Source organism: Oryctolagus cuniculus, chromosome 16 (assembly GCF_051225735.1).
Source record: "Oryctolagus cuniculus isolate XC-2025 breed Fujian yellow rabbit chromosome 16, ASM5122573v1, whole genome shotgun sequence".
Taxonomy (NCBI): domain Eukaryota; kingdom Metazoa; phylum Chordata; class Mammalia; order Lagomorpha; family Leporidae; genus Oryctolagus; species Oryctolagus cuniculus.
Window position 1 is genome coordinate 21,558,041 of NC_142882.1, and position 6,320 is coordinate 21,564,360.

At 42.2% G+C, this 6,320-nt stretch overlaps 1 pseudogene; it reads right to left on the reverse strand.

The window, feature by feature from the left end:
* Window positions 1–4,778: 4,778 nt before the first annotated feature.
* LOC138845757 (olfactory receptor 7A17-like) lies at window positions 4,779–5,684 on the reverse strand (annotated as a pseudogene).
* Window positions 5,685–6,320: the final 636 nt, after the last annotated feature.

Below are 6,320 nucleotides of genomic sequence, written 5' to 3' on the forward strand. Positions count from 1 at the left end.
TAAGAGACCTGCCCTGAGTTGCAGACCAAGCAGTGGGTGGGTTCCTATTGGGCTCCATCAAGATATCTCCTGCTCTGAGGTCACAGGCCTGTGCTGTTTTGACCAGGAGTGAGTTTTCTGTGCCAGTACATTGGCAAATATCCAGAGGAATTTGGCCATCATATCTACAGAGGTCCTCCTAGCACCTAGTGGGTGCCAGGACTTGGGGGAACAACCCTTGTTTGAGGAGTTTCTGTAGAACCCCCAAAACTGAGCCAGCGCTGCGGCTCACTAGGCTAATCCTCCGCCTTGCGGCCCCGGCACACCGGGTTCTAGTCCTGGTTGGGGCACCGGATTCTGTCCCGGTTGCCCCTCTTCCAGGCCAGCTCTCTGCTGTGGCCAGGGAGTGCAGTGGAAGATGGCCCAAGTACTTGGGCCCTGCACCCCATGGGAGACCAGGATAAGTACCTGGCTCCTGCCATCGGATCAGCGCGGTGCGCCGGCTGCAGCATGCCGGCCGCGGCGGCCATTGGAGGGTGAACCAATGGCAAAAGGAAGACCTTTCTCTATGTCTCTCTCTCTCACTGTCCACTCTGCCTGTCAAAAAAATTAAAAAATAAAAAATAATAAAAAAAGAACCCCCAAAACTGGCCTGTGGGAGACTGGCATTGTGGTATAGAAGGTTAAGTCTCCCCCTGTCATGCCAGCATCCCATATGGGTTCCTGTTCAAGTCCCAGCTGTGTCACTTCCCATCCAGTACCCTGTTAATATGCCTGAGAAAAGCAATAGAAGATGATCCAAGTGCTTTGGCCCCCGCACCCATGTGGAAGACCAAGAAGAAGTTCCAGGCTTCTGGCTTCAGATCAGCCCAGCTCTGATTGTTGTGGCCACTTGAGGAGTGCACAAGTGGATGGAAGACCGTTTTTGTCTCTCCCTCTCTCTGTAACTCTGCCTCTCAAATAATTGAATATGATCTTTAAAAAATGGGATCTGCTTGCCAAATATGCACAAAGTCAATCACTTCTACCACTTTAGGGCGGTAGAAGAAAGGTAACATTTATTGTCATTGGCAGAGCAAGGAGCTACTAAGCTATTGTTTAGTTCCAGGGCTCCCTGAGTTGTTGGGGTGAAGTTGAGGCCATTTGGTTTGTGTTCAAATTGCCGATTGGCCAGCGGTACGTGTGGCTTCCCATTGGTTGATCAACAAGATGGTGTTCATTAGGGAATTTTCATGGTGGCCAGAAGGCTTTAGTTAGCTTGGGGACTATGACAGAGTGTTAATTCCTTTCTTCTCTGGACATGGAATTTCCAGAAAAAAGAAACTCCCAGGACAATACCAACTGGCAAGTTGTTATTTATTGGAGAAACATGACTTCTTGAGTGTGGTTATGTGAGTCAAGTTTAGCAAGTGGTTGATTTGCCATCCAATGGCTTGGCAAGGGCATGTTAAGATGTGGGCAGGAGGCCAGGAGACTGGGACCTGATGATGTGCAGCATCTGCCCTCAAGGCTTTGAACAGGGGGCTTGGTTTCACCACTCCCAAAGGGTTTATCCAGCACAAATGCCAGCAGTGGAGAGGGGACAAACCTTACTCTATGTCAACTTACCCAACTTCAGTAAAGTCTGCATCTCTTGCGGATCTTGTTCAAATGCAAGCTCTGATTTGATAGAAGGAGGATGGGCTCAGGGAGTCTTCAGGGGTAACCAGCTTCCCGTAGTACAGGATAAGGGGGGTGAGGTTATGGGTGGAATGCTCTTACAAAGAAACCTTTGTTTTGGTTTCTAACCCTTTAGTTTTTACAGCAATGTTTGGTCCACAGCAGCACTGGGAGAAATGTTGACAAACAGTGCTTGCTCCCATGCATGGCTAGCTTCTCCCAGTTCCCACATGCCCACTTGAGTGGTGTGTTTCTACAGTTGAGCCTGTCTTGATGCATTGCTATGATCAAAGGCCACTATGATCGGAGCACGTGCATTCTGTGGGCTTAGATGAATACATAGAGATACATGCACACCGTTGAGGTATCCTAAGAAGACTTCCACCCACTAACAGACCCTGGGCTGCTATGTCCACTCCTCTTGCCCATTAACTCCAGGAAACCACTGTTGTTTTCTGCATCCACAGTTTTGCCTTTTTCAAGAAATTCAAGTAGAGTTCTAGGGGTCTTCACTCCTAGGGGTTCTCATCAAAATGTGTATTACAAAAAACCTATGCATGGATTTCAATTTTTTTCAGTGTAATACACTTATATTTTAGTTCCATTTTTGTCTACACCCTGTTTGAATTACCCACATGCTTTCATATGTACTTCTTTTTCCAGAAATTCACATGTGTGCAACTTGCCCTCATGTCTTTTTTTCAGATGTTTTCATTTTTAATGGTTCTGGGCCTTTTAGTCTTTAATGTATTTTTAAATGGTGCTGTTTTATTGTTTTTATTTATTACTATCTGCTTGAAAATTAGAGAGAGAGAATCAATCTTCCATCTGCTGGTTCACTCGCCAAATGTCTGCAACCTCTGGGGCTAGGCCACACTAAAGTCAGGAGCCTGGAAGTCCATCTGGGTTTCCCACATGGGTGGCAGAGAGCCAAGTCATTGGGTCGTCATCTGCTGAGTTCATCAGCAGGAAGCTGGGTCAGTAATGGAGTAGCTAGGTTTGAACCAGGGCTCCAATATGGGATGCTGTGTGCCAAATGACAGCTTAACCTTTGGGGTCACATTGTCTGATCTGTGGCCTTTCTATCTGCTAGGATATTCTCCTCACCCTTATGTTAACATCAGCCTTCTTAACATTTTTTATGTTTTTATTCTGATTTTTTTGTTTCATATGTATCCATCTGGGTAGGTTATATGGTTTAATGACCCTGCCCTTTTCATCTAACCCGTTGGATATGTCGCCATCATGTCCAGAGGGGTGCATTGCTGCTTTGATATCTGTAGGACTGGTAGTGATGTCTCCTCCCTTGTCTCAGCTGTGCCTCAGATTTCCATGCATAACCTCTCACGGCCCATTCTTGGAGCCAGACTTGGATTTATGTAGTGATTACTCTACTGCAGCAGTTTTTAAAGAAAATCTTTTGTTTATGTAGATTTTAAAGAAAATCTTTTGTTTATGTAGATTTTAAAGAAAAGCTTTTGTTTATGTAGATTTTCTTTATTGACACTCTCATGTTAGTAACTATAGCTGAATATTTATTGAGTTCAAGAAATTATGCAAGAACACAAAATATCCTCTAACATATTTTAGTGTAACAATCACATATTGTATGGGTATAGCATAGTATTTCTTTTTTCCCCAAAGAAACCATTTATTTAATGAGTACAAATTTAGTAAGTACAACTTTAGGAATATAGCAATCCTTCCCATCATACTTGCCTTCCCACCCTCACTTCCACCCCACTTCTTCCTCCCTTTCCCATTCCCAGTCCCACTCTCCATTAAGAAAATAAAAACTGTTCCTCAACATTAAAGACCAGGGCTGTTCAAGTCTCATAGTCTCAATTTCACTTATAACTATTTCGTTTATAGCATAGTATTTCAACCCATACATATAGCTGCACTGATCACATCAGGATAGTTAGCATTTCCACTTCCTTATTGTTTCCTTATGCTTGGAGACCTTGAGATCCTCACTTCCAGTGCTCAAAAAAAGTTGATAATATAATATAATATATTACTGTGACCTACATCTACCCTATTAGAACTTACTCTAACTGTTGAAAGTTAACTTTCAAATGTACTGTATAAAATATTCTGAGAGCACCATTTATTTCCTTTTTTTTGCATCACATACAGTGATGCAAAATCTTCTTTTGTGCACAATTGCTCTACTTTTCCTGTTCACATGCAAATCAGTGTTTTGAATTCTAATGGTGTGGATTACTTTTCTGTCTTTTTAAGCTTCAAATAACTGAATCGTACAATGTGTATCTTTTCTGGATACCTTATTTAACCCAACTGTATGTTTATGAGTTTGTATTATTATTTTTTAAATTTTATTTAAGTTATACAAATTTTATGTATTTCATATATACTGATTTAGGAACATAGTGATACTTCCAATCCTATCCTGCCTCCCATCCATGCTTCAACCCTTCTTCCTCCTCCCTCTCCTATTCCTACTCTTAATTTTTACAAAGATGTACTTTCAATTCACAATAGCTAATATATGGGGTTAACCCAAATGTCCATCACCTGTTGACTGGATAAAGAAATTATGGTATATATACATTATGGAGTACTACTCAGCTGTAAAAAAAATGAAATCCGGTCTTTTTGCAACAAAATGTCCCCAAAAGACAGACATCATATGTTTTCCCTGATCCAAGTCATAGAGTTTGTATTATTTTAAATAAAATAATCCATGTTTCCAAGAAATGCCCCCAACAGATTCAGCATACACCTCCTTTGCAAACATTGAGTCCCATGCTATGGTTTTCAGAAAATAATGGCTTCTCACATATTTCTCTATAGGAAAAATTATTCCTAAGATATCCTTACTGTCCCATGAGACAAATGGGAATTTCCAAAAATTTCTGATTCCATGTTAGGATTCGCTTTTGAAAGTAGGAAAACATCGAAGGGAAAAGCTGTGGATACTGAAGACAACAGAAAGCTTAGTAAGTAAGTTGCTGAAACCGTATTGAGACATTCATACCACAAAATGGAAGCTCTAGTAAATAAACATAGGAAAAAAAGTTTGTTTTCACAATCATATCCAAGATTAAGAATTTTGAGCTGTGAGGTTTCATCCTTGCAATCCTTGGCACTTCTTTGGCCCAAGACAATTGACCCTTTTATGGTTTCCAATCAAAAGTACTTTTCAGAGCCCTCTTTATGTATTCATTTCTCAGACTGTAGATGAAGGGGTTCAGCATGGGGGTGACCATGGTGTACATCACAGAGGCCATTGCAGTTGAATGTGGGTTTTGGATAACAGCAGAGCTAAGAAGCACAACTAGTCCTGTGCAATAAAATAAGGAGACAGTGGAGAGGTGAGAGGCACAGGTGGAAAATGCTTTAATGCCTCTCCTGAGCTGTTGACATGACACAGATGGAGGACACAGTTTTAGAGTAGGAGTAAGAATCCCAGTCAGGGGACCCACACCAGGCAGCACAGATAAAAATTATATAAACAGATCATTAAGAAATGCTTCAAAGAAGACACTATGGACCACATGATTCAGTTCACAGAAATAGTGGTGTACTTCCAGATCTGCACAGGACAATTTCAGCACCATTAAGCTGTGTAACAAGGCATACAGGACACTGATGATCCAGCACATGAGAACAAGATGCAGGGCAGGGGGGGGGGGGGTTCATCATGACCATGTATTACAGGCAGCATAGGCCATCACAACTGGAAAGAAGGTGTCCATTCCTACAAAAAGAAAGTAGGAGAATGTTTTAGTGATGCGTCCATCATAGATGATGATTTTGCTCTGTGTCTGGATGTTCACCAGCATCTTGGGGATGGTGGTGGAGGTGAAGCAGATGTCAACCAAGGACAGGTTGGAGAGGAAGAAGTACATGGGTGTGTGGAGGTGGGGATCTGAGAGGATGGCCAGGATGATGAGCAGGTTCCCAGCCACAGTGACCAGGTACATGGAGAGGAAGAGCCCAAATATGAGGGGCTGTAGTGCTGGGTCCTCTGAGAGTCCCAGAAGGAATTCTGAAAGTCCTATATCATTTCTTAGTTCCATTTTCTTGAGCTGACTACTTGGAAAGAGATAAAAACATGACTACATTTCCTAGAAAGTCATGGCTCACATAGTTGAAATGCTACAATTTCTATTTTATAGGCTGAAAATTGATCTCTACAGTGTATGTACGGATCTGGTCCCAAATAGGGGACTCTTGTACTGTCATATCTGAGTAAGCTTTCCTTTCTGCTTAGCATTTCACTGATGTTCATGTACATGTTAGACTCTTTTAATAAGGAATTTTTCTTGCCCTTGAGCAGTAGAAATTGATTTCTGAGCATGTTCTTAGCACTGTGCAGTCAACAATCTCTCATGCTGAAAAGCAAAGTTCCCTACATCCCAATGATGCAGAAAGAATATCAACAAACAAGTGAATGCTATGAATGAAAAGAACTTAGGCATAACACATCATCAGTGAAGGGTGTTATTTCTAGCAGGTGCCTGGGTAAGACCAGAACAGGATGCCATGGATCATAAATGAAGGGACACAGGTGATATTTGGAAATGAAGGACTAGTAGGGGGTCAACCTGTGCACAGGCCCTGGGATAGGTGTTCTTACCTGGTATCAAGGCTCCGAAGAAGCAAGTGAGGCGATGACAATGAGAAGGAGAGAGAATGGTGGGGGATGTGTTCAA